This window comes from Hyperoodon ampullatus (assembly GCF_949752795.1).
Source record: "Hyperoodon ampullatus genome assembly, chromosome: 7".
NCBI classification, from domain to species: Eukaryota; Metazoa; Chordata; class Mammalia; order Artiodactyla; family Ziphiidae; genus Hyperoodon; species Hyperoodon ampullatus.
Window position 1 is genome coordinate 26,249,068 of NC_136920.1, and position 21,326 is coordinate 26,270,393.

General features: G+C 41.2%; 1 protein-coding gene across 1 annotated transcript in view; it reads right to left on the minus strand.

Moving 5' to 3' along the window:
• TRIM44 (tripartite motif containing 44) overlaps window positions 1-21,326 on the minus strand; it is a gene marked incomplete at both ends in the record, with an annotated part of 109,827 nt that overhangs the window by 67,960 nt on the left and 20,541 nt on the right. The window lies entirely within an intron of this gene.

Sequence of the window (21,326 nt, forward strand, 5' to 3'; positions counted from 1 at the left end):
TCAGATTGAGAACTGTGATTTGTGTTTATTTATATAATTCCTTTTTATTTTTAGTGTGTATATTTCAAGGCTGTTATGCTTTATGGTGATTATTTATCCGTGGACCTGGATCTCTACACTTGAAATAAATTTGGTCTTATAAGACCTAGGAACTTCTCTTAGAGACTAACCTAGGAAGTTTTAGCTAAGGGATGAACTTTTCTGAATTCCTAAGAAAAGCTCTTCCAAGTGACTAAAAATGGAAAGCATAATAAAAACTGACTCACAACCTATTTTACTAGACATCACATACACGTGTGATTTGAAGTTAGGAAGCTGACATTACAGTCAGGAAAGGTGGGGACTACACTTCAGTAGGTGAATAAATCATGGTTTTTAAAAATTAAATTCTCTATTTTCCTTTACTTTACACAGGTTTTTCAACCTTTATTTTATGCAATTTATTTTTATACAGATCAGGCCACAAATGAGAATTGAAAGCAGAATAATTTGCTCTATAAAAATTTTATGCTGCCTTCTCATTCCAGTTCTCTACTAATCAACAGACAGGTATTCTCCAACCTAGCTCAAAATGGCAAGAACAAATTCTGGGTCATGGCATTTATTTAAATCCAGAGCCCAAAGGAGAGACACCCTGGGGGATTAGGCAAGTGGTAGGTTGAGTACTCTGCAGAAATGACTCCTACGAATGGCAGGAATGAAACAGCTTACAAAACTCCCTTTCAGGTTTCATTTCACCTCATCATTAAAACTCCATCCTGCTATAAACTTCACAGTTCTCCAGGAGCAGCAGGCCCTTTGCATCAGCACCTGCTAGTAGGGAGCCACTGACATCATTTGACTAGGTTTCCTAGAAGTTCTTCAGCCTCTATGCTACAGCTCCCCAAAGGTGAGAGTGACAGTCCCATACTCTTTTTTTTTTTTTTTTTTTTTTTGCGGTACGCGGGCGTCTCACTGTTGTGGCCTCTCCCGTTGTGGAGCGCAGGCTCCGGATGCGCAGGCTCAGCGGCCATGGCTCACGGGCCCAGCCGCTCCGTGGCATGTGGGATTTTCCCAGACCGGGGCATGAACCCGTGTCCCCTGCATCGGCAGGCGGACTCTCAACCACTGCGCCACCAGGGAAGCCCAGTCCCATACTCTTGAGTATACCACATACGAGTTATGTCCACAGAGAAAATTCACAAGCAGATAAGAGAGAAGGCTGGATATATCACAGAATGATAAAACTGGTGATGTAAAAGGTTCCTTTTTTTAAATAGGATCTACTAGTAATTGTCAAATCTTTTTTTTTTTTTTTTTTTTTTTGCGGTACGCGGGCCTCTCACTGTTGTGGCCTCTCCCGTTGCGGAGCACAGGCTCTGGATGCGCAGGCTCAGCGGCCACGGCTCACGGGCCCAGCCGCTCCGCGGCATGTGGGATCTTCCCGGACCGGGGCACAAACCCGTGTCCCCTGCATCGGCAGGTGGACTCTCAACCACTGCGCCACCAGGGAAGCCCCTGTCAAATTTTTTTAAAGCCACAGAACTTCCCTTGCCCCAAACAAAGTCTTAATGTAGAACCCCAAAGTATAATAGAACCAAAAGTAAAACCACTCCAGTTAAAAGAAGAATCTCCCCTTCCCCCCTGAAGTACTTCCTAGGGCACTGGTAGTGCTCTCCAGGAAAATCGCACCTGAGGGACCTGGGTCCTCCACAGCAGGGGTCCCCAGACCCGCAGTTAGGAACCGGGTTGCAGAGCAGGAGGTGAGCAGTGGGCAGGTGAGCAAGCAAAGCTTCATCTGTATTTACAGCCGCTCCCCATTGCTCGCATTACCGCCTGAGCTCTGCCTCCTGTCAGATCAGCAGCGGCATTAGATTCTCATAGGAGCACAAACCCTACTGTGAACTGCACATGCGAGGGGTCTAGGTTGCGCACTCCTTATGAGAATCTAATGCCTGATGATCTGAGGTGGAGCTGAGGCAGTGATGCTAGCGCTGGGGAGCGGCTGCAAATACAGATTATCAGTAGCAGAGAGGTCTGACTGCACAGAGACCATAATAAATCAATTGCTTGCAGACTCATATGAAAACCCTATTGGTGAGTGGCAAGTGAAAACAAGCTCAGGGCTCCCACTGATTCTGCATTATGGTGAGTTGTATAATTATTTCATTATATATTACAATGTAATAATAACAGAAATAAAGTGCACAATAAATGTAATGTGCTTGAATCATCCTGAAACCACTCCCTCCTTACCAGTCTGTGGAAAAATTGTCTTTTACAAAACTGCTCCGTGGTGCCAAAAAGGTTGGGGACTGCTGCTCTACACAAACAAAACCATAAAAAGAGTTTGTTCTCTTTGGTCAACTGATTGGTCCCTAAGTTGTTAAAACTTTAAAGCCCTAGGTTGTAAGCAAGTTGACATATCTTCGTTATGGTTGCATTAGGTGAAAAGCAGCTATTACTTAAATATAGCATTTTCTAAAATTACTCAAATACAGCATTGTAATTTGAAAAAACAAGCAGCTTATTTGTGAACTGTCAGAACTAACTAGTGAACATCTGATAGTTCTTACTAGAGCTGAGTCCAACTTTACAGGTTGGAAAAAAAAAGGTCCCAGAGAGGTACAGTAACAAAGTATGGTTTAGAAACCGACTTTCCTCTGGTCTAGTCAGTGTAGTTATAGCAATGTGTGCTATAACACATTGCCTCTAATGATCCCTTTCTGCCTGCTTCAGGTTCTTCATATTTACTTCTTCTTAACTGAGATATTTCTTCAGTTAACAGGTTGCCTCTGTTGTTATCCCCACTAGGATGTTGTTATCCCCACTAGGATACTGTTCCCCCGAAGTGAATCTTGGGATAAAGGATATACATTTGAAGAGCTAAGTCTCATTCCATGGTACTTTCTATATGCTCTTATAGTTAATATTTCTAAGCTAGACCAGACCCAAGAGGCATGCAGAGTGGCACTTTATATTAACACACATATAATTAAACACATAAAACCTTGAATTAAGAGCTTGTACTTTAAAAACACCAGCATTCAATGTGTTTGACATAGGCTGGAAGCCATTACCTCCTAGCTAGCTGGCCTCTAGGAAACCAAGGTTTTATTTACATTTTTATTACAGGCAGATTATAAAAACAACAAGCATAATAGCTAGAAAGCATGATGGCTTAAGAAAGATTTGTTCCAGAAAAACATTGCTGGGATGAACTGAGAAAGATGGAACAAAGTCAGGAGCAGGAAGCTACACAAAGGAAAAGCATCTGAGTCTACAATGATTGAAGCTTTCAGAAATACTTGTTCTCTTAGCCAAATTTCCCCCAAGTAACTTTAAAGAAGCCCATTCCAAAAACGACTAAAAAAATTGTGAAGTGCATGAAATAGAGTGTGAAGATGCTAAATACCTCCCCAAAGGTGAAAAAGTCCATTTTTACTCCCCTTTTCCTCTTCTGAATGGCTACTATTCAAAAAGAGTATAATAAAAAAGCAGAAAATGGAACTTTTTCAATGCTGCAATCTGTCCTCACTCCCACAGCATGGCACCCTCTCAGCATGCCAGTGTCCATGGAAACTTCCAGGTAGGAAATTTCAAAGTTAAGCCTTCTGTATAGCCTGGGATTTATTCTGGCATTTTACCTCGAGAGAGCTCCTTGCAAACCTCTGCCAGGCTCCAGTGAGGGCAGACAAGGGAAGAGCTTCATCAACAAGTAGGACAGAGTCCTTTTTCAGTGGATGGCTGGATCTCCCATTTCCTGTGTCTTTTGTGTATGAGTGGAAGAGCCATTATTTGTGAATAAAACAACTGTCCACTCCTAAGGCTTGGAAAATTATCCAACAGGCTAGAAACACAGCAGATAAGACCTATGAAAAAAACAAAAACTGTGAACTACATTCTATTACCAACATTCTGAGGGATGGCAAACATTTTCCTGACAACATGGTTAGAAGCCTGGATTGCTTGGATTTTACAATGGGGTGTTGAGAAGGGTAGAGAAAAGGTTATTAAAATGAACATTTAATCTCTTCCCAAACCATTTTTCTCATCTTCATCAGCAGCCTCTAGACAAAAGCAGTCATTTGTATCTTCTTTACCTCCTTTCCTCATTTGGTTAAGAGTACCATGGGATCTCTACCTCAGTTATCACTTAGTTACTTCATGTATGCACTCAGTGAAGTAATATGATATTTACTGCTGCTGTATTATTATTTGTATTATAAAAGACTATAAGAAATATACCAAAATGTTGGAGAGTGGTTATCTCTGAGTGCTGGAATTAAGGGTACTTTTCTTTTTTTTACTTTTCAGTCCAAATATTCTACAGTAATGTGTAACACTTATCTTTTCTTAAAGAGTAATTGTTTAAAAGAAATATGGCTCAAAAAGAAGTTAAGTCCTCAGTAAGATATTAGCAAATCAAATCCAACAATGTATAAAAGGAATTATATACCACGACTAAGTGGGATTTATCCTGGGTATGCAAGGCTGGTTCAACATTTGAAAACCAGTTCATATGATCTACCATCAACAAGCTAAAGAAGAAAAATCAAATGATCATATCAGTAGATGCAAAAAAAGCTCCTGACAAAATCTAATGTCTATTTATGATAAAAAACCATCAGCAAACTAGGAACAGAGAACTTTCTCAACTTCATAAAAAATATACAAAAAATCTACAGCTAACATCATACTTAATGGTGAGAAACTAGACTTTTCCTGCTAAGAGTAAAAACAAGGTAAGTATGTTTCCTCTCACTACTCCTTTTCAAAAGACAAAAGGAAATAAAAGGTTTACACGTTGAGAAGGTAGAAATAAAACAGCCTTTGTTCACAACTGACATGATCATCTATGTAGAAAATCCAAAAGAATCATCAAAAAAAAGTTCCTGGAACTAATAAGCAGTTATAACAAAGTTGCCAGATACAGAGCTAATATATAAAAGTCAATCACTTCCCTATACATACCATCAGTGAACAAATGGAATTTGAATTTAAAAACACAATACCATTTATATTAGTATACCAAAAATGAAATACTTAGGTATAAATCAAACAAAATATATACAAAATCTATATGAGGAAAACTAAAATGAAAGAAATCAAAGGAGAAACAAAATGTAAAGACAGTCCATGTTCATAGACAGGAAGACTGAAAATTGTCAAGATGTCAGTTCTTCCCAACTTGATCTATGAATTCCACGCAGTCCCAATCAAAATCCCAGCAAGTTTTTTTATGGATATTAACAAACTGATTCTAAAGTTTACATGGAGAGGTAAAAGCCCCATAATAGTCAATACAATACTGAAGAAAAAGAACAAAGTCAGAAGACTGACACTACTCAACTTCAAGACTTACTATAAAGCTACAGTAATCAAGACAGTGTGGTATTGCTGAAAGAACAAGCAACTATATCAGTGGAACAGAACAGAGCCCATAAATAGATCCACATAAATACAGTCAGCTGATCTTGAACAAAGAAGCACAGGCAATACAAATGGAGAAAACACGCTCTTTTTAACAAATGATGCTGAAACAACTGGACATCCACATGCCAAAAAAAAAAAAAAAAAAAAGAATCTAGCCAGGGATCTTATATCTTTCACAAAAATTAATTCAAAATAATCATGGACCTAAATGTAAAATGCAAAACTATAAACTATCCTAGAAGATAACATAGATGGCCTTGGGTATGGTGATGACTTTTTAGATACAATTCCAAAGGCACTATCCATGAAAGAAATAATTGATAAGCTGGACTTCATTAAAATTAAAAAACTTGTTCTCTGAGAATGACATTTAAGAGAATGAGAAGGCAAGACATAGATTGGAAGAAAACACACCTGATAAAGGACTGTTATCAACATATACAAAGAACTCCTAAAACTCAATCAACAATAAGAAGACCCAATTAAAAAATGAGCCAATGACCTGAACAGACATCTCATCAAAGAAGATATACAGGTGACAAATAAGCATTGGAAAGATTCTCAACATGCTATGTCATTAGGGAAATGCAAATTAAAACAACACTGAGATACCACTACACACCTATTAGAATGGCCAGAATCTGAACAATCACAACACCAAATGCTGATGAGGATGTAGAGCAACCCTCATTCACTGCTGATGAGAATGCACAATGGTACAGCCACTTTGGAAGACAGTTTGGCAATTTCTTAGAAAACTACATACGCTTACCATGGGATCCAGCAATTACTCTCCTTGCTATTTACCCAAAGGAGTTGAACATTCAGGTCCACACAAAAACCTGCACATGGATGTTTACAGCTTTATTCACAACTGCCAAAACTTGGAAGAACCAACATGTCTTTAAGTAGGTAAATGGACGAATAAACTGTGATACATTCAGACAACGGAATATTATTCAGTGTAAAAGAAGAGCTATCAAGCCATGAAAAGACATGGAAGAACCTTAAATGCATATGACTAAATGAAAGAATTCAACCTGTATGATTCCAACTGTATGAAATTCTAGAAAAGGCTATGGAGACAGTAATAAGATCAGTGGATGTCAGAGGTTTGGGGAGAGAGAAGGATGTACACGCAGAACACAGAGGATTCTTAGGGCAGTGAAAATATTCTGTATGATACTATAGTGGTAGACAGTATGTCATTGTGCATTTTTCCAAACCCATAGAATGTACAACACCAAGAGTGAACCCTAATGTAAACTATGGACTTTGGGTAATAATGATGCAGGTTCACTGATTGTAACAAATGCACCACTCTGGTGTGGGATACTGACGTTGCAGGCTGTATCTGTGGAGGCAGGGGGCATATGGGAATGCTATTTTTTTGCTCAGTTTTGCTGAGAAACTAAAACTATTCTAAGAAATAAAGTCTATTTTTAAAAGTTAATACAATTAAAACAGAAAACGAAATAGCCACTGAAGTGGAGCCTAGAGAAGGTCTGGGGGTGGGCTGAGCATCCAAAGGGCCAGGCAGGACAATTCTTCTGCTTGAACCTTAGTCTCAAACATGTCAACATTTTATTCTTTGCCTTCCCAGTAAATACTAGACCCTTCCTTCCTAATCTGATTCCCCTTTTCTACCACAAATCAAAGGTTTTTAAAAGTCCTTTTCAACTTATGTCAAAAATAATGGCTTCCACAACAACTAAGCACTTTTAGCATGCGCTGCTCCTACCATTTGAAGATTCCTCTATGGGACCCTCAGTCATCCTGGAGCTCCTCAGAAGAGCCAGGTTTAGTGTCTGGAAAAACTCTGAAAAAGGTCTAACAGATCCAATGAGTGACCTGAAGTGTGAAGTCATTTACTTTTGAGAAATACCAGGCTCATCAATGACAAATAGATATCATCACAATATACTGGAGAGACATGTGCTTCAAGACCTTGTATAACCACAGCAGCACCAACCCTCATGATACTGCTCTTATCACAAGTAGGAGATGGAGTTAGGAGCAAGGTGGGAAGAAACAGAAGGCATGCCTAACTTTCGCCTGGTTCCTGTCACTGGACATTCTCTTGCCTTTTAATCCGCGACAAAGATACGGTCTTATGAATAATAACGATGAAGATATTAAGAGCGACCACGTGCAGGCAGTGTTCCAGGTGCCATCACAGACGGGTTTCTGATTTAATCCTCAGGCAGGCAATAATACTTTCATTTTATGGTAGGGGAACTGAAGCCCACAGTGGTAAAGTCACTGGCCCAGTGTTACGCAGCAGGTAAGCTATGGAGCAAAGATTCACCTCAGGTCAGCCTGTTCCAGGTCAGGGCTCTGACAACCACTCTATCTAGTAACCTCCTCCTGAAAAGGAAACTGAGCCTCTGAGAACCATTACGAGACCACCAGAAAACAACTTTGCACAGAAGAGAGCACTCGGAATGGGGAGTCAGAGGCCGTGGATGTTTTCAGAACCAACCAGCTGTGTGACTTTGGACAAGTCACTGAATCTCTCAGGGCCTCAGGTTCCTGAGCTATTAAAAATGAAAAGCTAAACTCAATCTTCCTTTTATCTCTAAAATGATATAGCTGCACAAATTTTATACTCTTGGAACTAATTCACTAATCCAGATTTGCCTCTAATCACACTTGTTGCTAAAACAAGAGGGGGCATCAGGGGACTAGGAATCTGACCTAGAAGTTGTTAGGGTAACACAGTCAAAATAAGAAGTAAAGAAGAATGCAGAATAACCCTTTTCCTATGGCAATGCTGCCTCCTCTCCTACTTTTAACCACCAACCTTATTTAGAAAGTCACATAAAGCCCGCTGCCCGGTCTCCTCCAGCACTGAAGAGTCTACTAGTCACCAACTCCATTTGCTCTCACTACTGACCTGTCTGTATCATTCAGCACTGCTGATACCCCTCAGTCTTTAATTTCTCTCCTCCCATGGTTTCTATGACCTCGGACTTCCCCGGCTTTCTGTTTATCAGCTTCATCCCTGCAATTTTACACACACTCTCCAGAGAGCTACGATTGAGAAACTCTGAGGGTTTTTCAACCTTGGCACTACTGACATTTGGGGTATTTCTCTGGTGTGGGGAAATGTTCTGTGCACTGTAAAATATGTAGCAGCATCCCTGGCCTCTATGTAGTAGAGACAGTGGCACTGCTCCCCACCCCCAATTATGAAACCAAAAGAGTCTCCAGGCATTGTTAAATGTCCTGTGGGTACAAAACTGCTTTCTCTCTATAACCTCCTCCTTAGCAGTTTCATCCCATCTTTGCAATTCAACTACCATCTCCATGGAGATGGCTCCTAAGCCTGGGTTTTCTCTTGAGGTCTCTAGTCTCACCATTCCTTTTGATGTGTATCTCCACCTGGATACTTTCCTATTACTTAAACCATCAAGCATCAAATTGAATCCTCTCCCTCCTCCTCATGATTGTCACTGCTACCATGTGGGGCACTTACATATTAGGTACTATTCTAAGCACTTTACATGTGTTACTTCAATTAATCATCACAATGATACCATGAGGTAGCAATTATTATTATATCAATTTTATAGATGAAGAAACTGAGGTACAGTGGGGTTAAGAAACCTGCCCAAATTCACACACATAGTAGGTGGAGTCTGAACCCACATAGTCTGACTACATAATCTGCCTTCTAACCACAGCATTATTCTTTCATATCTTCCCTTCAAACCTTGTCCTGTTCCCCTCTCGCCCTTAACGATACCACAGTTTAGGCAATCACCCAGGCTCTAAACTCTGGAATCAAGTTTTAATTTTCTCCACTAGATAATAGGTACCTTGACTTAATATTTGGAGGAGAAATGAAAACCTCTTTGCTTAGGGTCTGGCACATCATGGCGGTCAGCACCTCTGACTGTCAGAAGCCATCCCGCACCCGCCTCTCCACCACAGTCTGGCTGAAGAAGGCTCCCCCTTTACCTGTGAACACCCCTTCTTGCACCCCTTTCCCACCACTCCCCACTAAATAACTATACCCATTCTCTAGACTCAAATGCTCCATTTAAGCTCCACCTGCCCCCCCCCAACCTAGGCCCTTTAACCCAGCCCCACTCTCACTTGAACCACTAATTTGCCGAAACACAATTCTAAGACACAAAGAGCTTCTGAGTGATTTGAAGAAACTATTTAGGATTCTGATCCTACCTCCAACTTGTTCCAGGCCAGCTTTCTCTCCTTTCTCATCGCCACTTGGCCCTGAATCCTTGGCTTCCTAATCTTAACCTCAAATCCCACTTTTCACCCTTCAGACTTAGAAACTATATGTGCTCTTCAAGCTCTCCTTCTTCGTGTTTAGACCTTAGATTTGCCTTATATAGTCTTTGGCTTGGCTTGTACCTTTGACTTTCAGAATCACATTCCCTTGGATAGGAACCCCATATTTCAGTCAGAGTACTCCAGCCTTCCTCTATTTCTGCCAGCGTGCTTCTCCCTGAGACTATAAATTTTGGTACTTGAGCCTAAGTACGCTATTGTTCTTTACCAGCTTCATGCATATGACCCTGTAATATGCTTCTTCTGAACTGCCTCCCTTTCATGGTTTTCCCTCCTCGACATACAAACGTAAATACACATGTACACGCACACACACATACACAGAGCATTAGAGGCTCAGGACTATGTTTCCTAGAGGCTGTGTACTTGAAAGATCCTAATTAACACTTGAATCTACTAATCAGCTGTGAAGTGGATAGCTACTGTGTGCCCCAGTCATCTGAGAGAGACACAGTCACAGCAGACTGACAAGTAGCCCTAGTATGAGAGATGGAGATCTAACCACTATGGCTGTGTCATCATTGCCAAGCACTGTCTCCTCCCAGGACTGCCTGTTCATGCTGTCAGCTGCTATGAATTTATTGCCATGACAACTTGATGTGTAACCCAGCGTCATGGCACTGATCTGGATGCACCAGAGAACAGTTCAAGAGGGATGCTGGGCTCACTTTGAATGGATACTATTGCTTGCTCTTAAGACGCTTCTCTCTACCTGACCCCAGGGTGGCAATAAAGAAAGCAATTATAAACTCCTGAGCAACACTTCTCCTGAGTGAAAAGAAAAATAATTCTGGGTGCTCCCTGTAGAAATGTGAAAGTAGAAGAACGGGTCCCCAGAGACACCCAGGGCCTATAACAAACAAGAATATGAGTGAGAGCTTCTATTCCACCTTCTTTTCTAGCTTTCTTTCTGCCTTAACCTTTGTATAAAATAGAAAGACAGCTTCTGCTTCAGAAGTTATTGTGTAGGAAGTGGGAAGTAGAAGGTGCCACTGAAAGCTTCAGGGGCAACTAAACAGAAATTATACTATTTTTAAACCTCTCAGACTTGACTATACAAAGAAAGCCTATTTTATCCGCTGAAGATTAAAGCAATTATATTAAAACAAGACTCACCCCTCACCTCCATTCCAGTTCTCTAGCCACACACCTTTCCTGCAAAGACACAGCTATCTGTATACTACAGAAACCACAAAACCAAAACAGCTGCCTGTCACCAAGAATAGTCAGGAAAGGGCACTGAGATGCAGGTCTCATGTTTTCTGAGTCTTCTTTGCTACAGAGGGTCAGAATAGTAAAGCTGGTGGAGTCTGTGGTGACAGAGAACGACTGTAGTACTGGCTCTGCTAACTCTATGCTTCTGAAGCTCAGAAAGGTGAAAGTTTTTTCATAGATATTTTTGTGAAGTTTACACAAAATAATACATGGAAAGAACGTAGTACTCTCTGGGAACATAAGACACAACAGCAGAACTGTTCTGCTGGTCCAGATAACAGTAACTGTGAGCACTTATTGTGGGGTTTTCCTATGGTACCCACCGAGCTCTCAGATACAGAGCCCCAGACAGATCTCTTAGAGAAAGAGAACCTACGCCCTTGGGAGTACAGATTCAAATTTCCCAAAGGAACACAGGAAGGACTTCCTCACACATCCTAGGCACTGAAGAGCATGGATGTCAGAGGCTCCTAGCGCCTGTTTCAGTAGATAGCCACAGGCTGTGAGGGAGCCTTTTCCAGTTTGATAAGATCAGATGCAGTCCACTTCCACAACACAGAAGCAAAGCACCGGAAGGACAGGTCACACCCTGCCCCTCAGCACCTGCAGAGTCTGGAGGTATAGTCAGCTCCCCAACCTCAAACTTGCCTCTATCATATTTGCTCTCTTTAGCCGACTGAAACCCTACTATACCCCCTTGAGCAGCTAACAATCTGCTAACCTAAGAACCATAGGGCTTGTTAAACAACTACAGTTTCTAAAATACTTTCTGGACCATCAAAAGCTGTGATACCAATCATCTTCCATCATTTCTTATCTCCTCCTCAAAAGTTTCCATTTTCAGGATACTCATTAATAAAAACATAGTATCTGTCTCATTTTATTGATGAAACTGAAGGCTCAGACACATCAAATGATGGACGTAATAAGTGCCAGTATTTGGACTCAGGTCATCTGGCTCCAATGTCTGTGCTCTTTCAACATAAAAGTAAAGGAAAGCATGGCATACTCAATCTAACATTTTTTCCCTAAAAGTCTGAACAAACTCTACATTTGTATACTATTGCCAACCCATCTTCTATAACTAAAAAGTTCATAACTTCTTACAACTTCTACTAATTCCATATAGCAATCATAGAAAGGCAATTTATTGCCATCATTAGCCCTGTGGCCTTGGACAAGTCAATATACCTCTTAAATGTTTCTTCATCTGTAAAATGGGGATTATAAATGTCTAATTAACCAGGCTGAGCTAGGAATTAAGGTGATATCATAGAATCTGTTTCACCTACTAAAGAAGTAAACAAAAGCCATTCAGCAATGGGGTGGTGATCAACTGGATCATGGGTTGCATGGAAGTGTTCTACACAACCACAGAGCCCTGGCGGATTTTGCCCTTTGGCTAAATGCAGAGGCAATCAGGGGAGAGGCCAGTTTTCGAATTTTACATTCATACATACATACAAGCATCCACACACAGACCTGGTTGACTGAGGTTGCATTCTGTAGCTTTAGCCTTAAGATATCAAAAAAGGGAAACCCCACATTTTTCCTTGAGTAAACCTGAATTTTATTTCCTAGCTGAATGAGAGCTTGAACTAAAAGGAAAAGGGGAGGGAGGCGGACAGAAGGAGACCCTTAAATAAAACTGGGTAGTTTTTATCACTATTATCACAATAAGTTCTATATCTAGCTACCCAGGCTCCTAAATTAAATGTCAAATACAATCCTACACTGGAAACGTGAAGTGTGGCTGCTATATGGGGGAGCCCTGACAGCTCCACTCCCTTCTTCACGTTGGCCATGTAATAAGCCCTTTAAGCTCTGGCAAAGAGTAAATTATCAAGGCTCCTGTCAGTGCAGAGAGGAGCTGGAGCGGGGGAGAAGGACATCACAATGTGTTAATTTTATTAAGCCATTTAAAGCTCAATCCCTTTGATTTCTAACAATGCTCCAGCCCACTAGGCAGCTCAGAGACCATGTCCACCTAGTTTTAAAATGCCTAGAGTTGATTTGGACGGTGCTTCAATTAGGAGCTCTGGGGCTCCAATAGAAAGAGAACAGCCAAAGGGTAAAGCCGAAGAGAAACGGAAAGTAGGGAGGGGAACCAGAATCTCAGTGGTGTTTACTTTAAAGTGGGGCTATATCTCCTAATGTGTCTCTTAAATGCCACACGCGATTTCTTTTGTGGCTCTTAATTTCTTTATTTTTCTTTTAATTTGGCACCAGGCAGTTTTGCTAACTAGAGAGTTTGGTCCATAACAATAAACATAAGTGCTTCTAGGCACTGATTTCTTGTTTCCATTGGGAATATAGGGACACACAGCTGCACACTCCCCAAGGCAGATATATTTGCCTTGACTTGAATGGGCAATAGACACAGAACCAACAACAGGCAAGGCGGCCATGCAAGGCCCACAGTGTCAGCCAGCCAGGCAGCAACACCTAGGGGTCTCAACTATGGAGATTTAACTCAACTCAATTTATTTGCATGTCACTCACTCGAAGAGGTAGCAATGGCCCTTTAAAACCTGAAATCTGTAAGTGTCACTAATCCCGGGAAGTGTTAACTGATCAAAGTGCAGAATCCAGTTAGTTATGAACAGGTGGCTTATTTTTCTCCACCGGTGTCAGAAGGTCTCCTAAACTCCTGGAGGGGGTGGTGGGGGGAAACTACCCCCATGTACCCTTGCCCTTCTACTGGAAACAGTGGGGTGGGTCTCAGGACAAGGAGAAAGCTAGCAGCAGCCATCATTTACAGGATGTTGTCCTAAGCATTTAAAATGGATTATCTCATTTAATCTTCCTAACAACCCTATGAAGGATGTACTATTATCCTCTATTTTGCAGCTGAAAAAACAAAAATACTGAGAAATGGAGAGGTTAAGCACAGGATCTGCTCAAGACTGCATAGTTATCAACTCTGGAGGGTATCGGTCCCAGTGAGCTTTTAATAACTGTAAAATACTGCCTCCCCCTGACAGAGGCTAACATTAGATTTCTCAATCTCATTCCTGTCTAGAAGAGGAGAGGAGAAAGAAAAAGGACTATTCACTGCTGACAATTCAAGTGAAGGCCTGAAAAAAGTGATTCAGACAGCAATCTCTCTCTCAACAGCTTTACTGAGATATAATTCACATTACCATACAATTTGGTGGGGTTTAGTATATTCAGAGTTGTGCGATCACCACAGTCAATTTCAGAACATTTTTATCACCACAAACAGAAATTCCATGCCCAGCAGCAGTCCCTGCCGCCCCCACTCCTCCGTCTCCCTCAGCCCCAAGCAACGAGTCTACTTTCTTTCTGTAAAAATGCGCCTATTCTAGACATTTCATATAAAAGGAATCACGCGATATCAGGTCTTTTGTGAATGACTTCTTTCACTCAGCTTAATGTCTCTGAGGATTATCCTTGTTGCAGCATGTGTCAGGACTTGATTTCTTTTCATTGCCAAATAGTCTTCCACTGTGGGATATACCACACTTTATTCACCCATGAATTGGTTGTGTTGTTTCCACATCAGGGATAGTATGAATAATGCTGCTATGAACACTGGTGTGCAGTTTTTGTGTGGATGTATGTTTTTCATTTCTCTTGGGTATATACTCCAGAATGGAATTGCTGGATCACACGGCAACGCTTATGTTTAACCTTCTGAGTAACTGGCAGGTCATATTCCAAAGTCACTATACCTTTTTACATCCCCCCCACCCCAGAAATTTATGAGGGTTCCAATTTTTCCACATCCTTGTCAAATGGACAAAACTTCTTTTTACTGGGAAAACTACAGAGCTATAGTCCTAAAAGCTGTCGACCTTCTTGAGCTCTGCTGTAATTTCCTGGGTGACCTTGGGCAAGAACCTTTACTACCCTGGCACCTCAGTGTCCTCATCTATAAAGTGGAGGGCCTGGAGCAAATGGCTTCAGACTTCCCACTGTGCCCTGCATTTATTCATTCTGTCACATGATGGGAGATACCCTGACCAGTGGGGAGGTAGATGCTGTGAAACAGATAGCTTGAAGCTGACTACACGATTGTGTATCTGACTTTGCATTAACTCAGTTTCCATTGTGCCTGAATAACCTTAGACTGTGACTATCATGCCTGCCTCAAAAAACAAATAAACAAACTCACAGAATCTGCTTATGCTATTAGGAAGAAAAGAGAAATGCCTTATTATGTAAAGGTTCCACTGGGCAATAACGTCAGACTGGCATTCAGGATTTTAGTTTCCTAAATTGGGGCTCAAAGATAGAAGTGGATTCAAATGATAAAGTGTATGTATTTATAAGAAATAATGTTAGGTGAAAAAAGCAGGACATAAACTATATGTGTGTGTGTGTGTGTATAGCTATATATAGTTTTATACATATACACACATAGAATAATAGTTATATAACTCTTGAACAACACTGGGGTTGGGGAGCCAGCCCTCTGACCCTCTATGCAGTTGAAAGTCCTTGTATGACTAAGAGCCAGCCCTCTGTTATGGGATTCCTCCATACCCGCAGCTCTGGGTTCTGCATCCACAGATTCAACCAACTGCAGATCATGTAGTTTTGATACTATAGTATTTACTTTTTTTTTTTTTTTTTTTTGCGGTACACGGGCCTCTCACTGTTGTGGTCTCTCCCGTTGCGGAGCACAGGTTCCGGACGCGCAGGCTCAGCGGCCATGGCTCACGGGCCCAGCCGCTCCACGGCACTTGGAATCTTCCCGGACCGGGGCACGACCCCGCGTCCCCTGCATCGGCAGGCGGACTCTCAACCACTGCGCCACCAGGGAAGCCCCTATAGTATTTACTACCGAAAAAAAATCCTCGTGTAAGTGGACCCGTGCAGTTCAAACCATGTTGTTCAGAGGTCAATTATATATAGAATAATAGGACTCTTCATTCTGAAAGGCAAAGCACCATAATATTAAACAGCTTTTTCACTGGTGTGTTTCGAAGTATGGAGTATTGACCATGCGCACCAGGCTGCACACTAAAAAAGCAGAACTCAGAACTACCAAATTAGATGTTCTGAGTGAGGCTCAAGAATCCTCAGTTTTAGAAAAAAGTACTGAAAGTTTACAAACTACTGCAGGTAGCAGAAGATTGGCTTATTTCTTCTTTCTACATTATAGTTGTCTGCATTTTCCACATTTTTCTACGAAGAACATGTATCACTTTTGTAACTGGGGAATGGGAAAAGGGGAAATTGTTTCGTTTTGATAAAGGCAGGGAGATGGTGAAGGAGGGCAAAGAGCTTGTTTCTCCTCTTCCTGCTGCCCAAGTGTCTACAGAGGATGAAAAGGGGTCACATTTGCTTCTGGGTGATTTCCATGCCTCAGAGCCTAGACTGGACCTGAGAAAGCACTGGTATTTTTCCCATTTGGTGTCCTTCATACATAAGGGGAAACTACTGAAGCACTTGCCTTAGTTCTCCATTTGGCCAGGGCTAAATGCTCTGGGGCTGTCATGGATCCTTTGTCATCTCCCCATATTTTCTCCAGTCCTGGGACTCTAGGATTGTGGGAAGCTGTGGCTGCAGAATCCAGTAAGGAAGGTAAAAGAAGGGTGCGAGGGAAAAATAGTTAGTGAAGAGTCATATTGCTAGGGATGACAGGCTATATGTATACATATCAACTTACCCATGGGTTCAACAACAGTGTGGGGGTGAATAACATGAAGGAAGACGAATCTGAAGTCCAGTCCTGTTCCCACCACTTACTAGCAAGCTGTTTAATCCCTGTAAGTCTTGGATTGCATATCCATAAAACAGGGCAAATAATATTTCTTTTCATATGGTTGCTGTAATAGATAATGCATATCTATTACTAGGTACCACGCTAGTAGGGCTTGAGGATACAGAGGTAAAATAAACACAATTCATGTCTTCCAAGATTACTTCTTTTTTATGTAAAGTGAAGAAATAGGTCAACAGGGACTTCCCTGGTGATCCAGTGGTAAAGAATCCTCCTTCCAATGCAGCGGACATGGGTTTGATCCCTGGTTGGGGAATTAAGATCCCACATGCCACGGGGCAACTAAGCCCATGCGCCACAACTACTGAGCTCACGCACCTCAACTAGAGAACCCACCTGCCACAAACTACAGAGCCCACGCACTCTGGAGCCCGTGCCACAACTAGAGAAGAGAAAAGCTGCACGCCACAATTAGAGAGAAGCCCACACACCGCAACGAGTGCCGCAACGAGTGCCGCAACGAAAGATCCCACATGCCGCTACGAAGATCTGACGCAGCCAAATAAATAAATAAATGAAAAGAAATAAGTCAGTAATTCTAATAACCTTCCAACCAAAGAAACACTTTTGAATGAACCAACTTCATAACTGAGGCATCTCAACTCTCTGCTTTAGAAGGATGAATAAATACTGCCCCAGTGAATACTTCTATCTTGCGGCAGGACAAGGACCAGCACAAGGCCTGACCTGACCCAGGTGAGTAACAGGACACTAACACCAAGAATTCAAGTTAGGTTTTGCTTATATCCATTACTATTTGTACATGCAAAACCTACCATTTTAACAATAGTCTGATTAGCACTGGAGTGACGGACTGGGCTATGTTCCATGTCAGTGATATCGGCTATTAAAAAGGTCTGTAAGGTCCTCTTGCAATTATAAAATGCTCTGTAAATGCTAAATAAAAATAAAACAAGAAAACAATCCTCAGTTCTATTTAACTCATTTCATGTTGCTAGACAATTCTTTGGTTTCATACTTCAGTAAGAATACCTTTAGAGATCGAAGAAAATAAGGAAAAGAACCTGATTATATTTTAGACAATCTTAGTATGATTAGATCCTATGTTTAATCCCACTCCAGTCACAGAAAATAATGTGAACCACTTGGCTCGAGTTTAAGATGCTTTTTCGAGAATAACTTCTTAATAAATTAGTATGAATTTGAGATACACAAACATGGTTTTAACTGTTTGTTTCAAGCACACACCAGCTATAGGAAACAGTGAATGGTGCACCTTACATGGAAAGAAAAGCAATCAATATATCATAGAGAAAATGGCTATTATTAACTGCATAATGAGAGGTTAGTTAGACTGAGCTTAGCATGTTATACTTTAGTTCAACACTTTCTGGGAGACTGAGCAGGGGGAAGGAAAGGAAGAAAATCAATGTGTTTTCTAAGTTTCAGTTTCCTCTGGGTAAACTATGACAGATAATTGCATAGTCACTACAAAGGAAAGCTGTAAAGAACGCAGATGCTTTAAATTTCCTAAAAATCTAGTCCGGACATAGACACACATATATACCCCTGATTAACTACATCTTTTTATTTCCCCAAAGTCTAGCATAAATATAAGAAATCTAGCGACTAAAATGCTGCTTTGTGTAACAGATGTTTCTGAAAAGTTTGGCTGCAAAAAAATGTTTGCAAACTGGATCAAGTCAAACGCATTAGGATTATTTAATAGACCACTTCCAATTAAACAAAGACTGTTATTAAAAATAATTTCTTTCGGGCCTCCCTGGTGGCGCAGTGGTTGGGAGTCCGCCTGCCGATGCAGGGGACACGGGTTTGTGCCCCAGTCTGGGGGGATCCCACATGCCGCGGAGCGGCTGGGCCCGTGAGCCATGGCCGCTGGGCCTGCGGGTCCAGAGCCTGTGCTCTGCGGCGGGAGAGACCACAGCAGTGAGAGGCCCGCATACCGAAAAAAAAAAAAAATTTATTTCCACTGTATACAAGTTCTGGATCCCTGAAGGTCTGCCCCCTTTAAAACAGGGCTCACCACAGCAACATGCACTCACACCACTTCATCTGGACCTGTGCCTTATTTACCAACCATCTCTGGCTCTCATACCTGTCCTTGGGCTCACCCCTAGCAGCTGGGATTTGATGTCTCCTGCTGCTCCTCTGGTTTTAGAACTCAGCCCACTCCTGGACCATGGCGACGGCCTTGATCATCCTCCTAATTCCTGACCAGGACTCCTTTCCCTTTTTTTGGCTTTGCTACTTCTCTGTTGGACATAGCTGTTTAAAGGAACCCTGTCCTCTCAGGGAGCCCGAGCTGATGACTCAGTTTACCTCCCTTCCCCTCTCTTACTGCTTTGCTCCCTCAGCTCAATTTATTTGTTTTCTAAGCCTGGAATTTTATGTATTTCATTTTTTTCAAGGTTGAAATCATTTGGACTTAATTTACAAGGGCTCTTCTGGCTATCTGCTGAAAGAACGAAGAAAACCAAAACACAAGATGGCAGGAAAATAACCAAGGTCCAGCACAGTTTCTAGTTCCCCCAGACACACTGAATCAGAAACTCTGGGGGTGGGTCCAGCACTCTGTATTTTAGTAAGTCCTCCAGGCGATTTTCATGAACACTAAAGTTTAAGAACCAATGCTCTGAAGAAAAGAGGATGTCTGACAAATATTTTGGACAAAATGAGGCATCTCATTAAGAAGTCTATATTACTGACATAGAAGAATGTTTAAGATATTCTGTGTAATAAAACCACAGCTATTGTAGAATTTTTGTAAAATATCTTAGAAGCGTATTTCCACGTGAAAAAATGTCTAGGAGGTTACACACTAAGCTGTTAATAGTGGTTAATTTAAGGGAAATCCATTTTATTTTTCCTTTATGGATAGCTGTATTTTTTATTATTTATTTATTTTATTTATTTTATTTATAGCTGTATTTTTTTATTTTTCCTTTATGGATAGCTATATTTTATGGATAGCTGTATTTTAAATCTATAAGCATATATTATTTTATAATTTAATAAAAGGTTAATCTAGGCATCTTCCACTCCTCTCTGGCAAAACTCAGAGGTAAAAATTAACTCAGTCCCCAGTAGACCTCAGTGTCTGGACTAATCAAGCTTTGTGAGGCTTTAGGGAATTCTAGAGGAAGTGAGGCAGTTCAGTGCTCCATGACTCAGTCAGTGCTTCTATGTAAAGCTGCTGTGCCAGAAAATGACAGGTCATAAAGCCTAGGAGATTCTGCTCTTCTTAAATAAGCCAACTTAAAAAAAGGATGGTGGGGTTTGGGGGGAAAACAGAACAGACTAAAAATTTAATGAGTTCTTTTGGAAGACACCAATTTGTTTCTGGGAAAATTTTCTTTGTTGCAGAAATTATGCATTTAAGTGTCCCATTTTTCATCCCCTATTTGTGATCTAACAGTCATCCTGCAATTATGATGGTCCTTCTTCAATCTGGCTCCAGGGAAAAATGGCGTACACATATGTTAGGCTAGAAAGCAGCTTGAAAATAAAATAGACTGGTGGGAAATTATCCAGGGCAAGACAAAGAGAAGATGAAAGAAAGGTGAGTGTGTATAAACATATCCAAGATCAAGTGAGGTCCTAACAAATATCCTTTAGCTTATGATGCATCGTAGGAAAATCCTGAGGCTTCCACCAGTTGCTCTCATGGGGACTACTCAATTCTTTCAGCTCTGGCAAGTTTCCCATCAGAAGCACTATGTGCATTCATAAAGGTTCCCAAAGCCCTTTACCTGTATTATCATCATGCACAGAAGCCACTAAGTGTAATCTGTACACATTCTCTTGCTCTTCACTGTCTATAAGCATGTGGGTGTGGCAGAAAGAGGAAATACAGTTGTCTCCTTCAGGATAGCTGTTGTCCCAGAAACCAGAGAAACTCGGTAAAAAAAGCTTTCTGTTATCTTTAATAATTAATTGGTTCATCTTCACTAAAGGAAAACTACCTTCATATAAGTAGTTTTGGGGGAGGGGGGTCTTTCTACTTTGAGCTAAGAAAATCGACAAAAGTTACCCCAATGTGTTCTTATCAATAAAATGGGAAATAAAAGCTAATTTACAAGGTTATTGCAATGATCACAAGTGTGTAAGAGGAGAGGGAGAATAACAAGTTAGTGCTTAATGGGTGCAGTTTCAGTTTGGGATGATGGAAAGAGTTGTGGAGATGGATGGTGGTGACGCTGCACAACAATGTGAATGTGCTTAAGGCTGCTGAGCTGCACAATTAAAAGTGGTTCACATGGGAAATTTCATTATGTATATTTTACCGCAATTCTTTAAAAAGGTATGTAAGGCTCCTAGCACAGTGCCTGGCTCTTATTAGGTGCTCAAGAAACGCTAGTCTTATTCCCCTTATAAAATTTTTTAATTAAAAAAAAGACAGTTTAAAAAGCCAAATAAAATCATGCTCCTTTCCCTATTTAATTGTGAAAGGCTTTGACTCTCAGGCAAAGCCAGCTGGCACCAGTACCGGGTGGTACCACAGCAAACGCCTGAGTAGGAGAAGGGAGGCTACATTAGTCATAATCCCTCTGGCACGTTCAGTTCCCAGTCCACCCACAACCCTGGTATGGCATCTCCCAGAATATCAATCCTACAGCCCCCAACATCTTGCAAAGAAAGCTGGGAA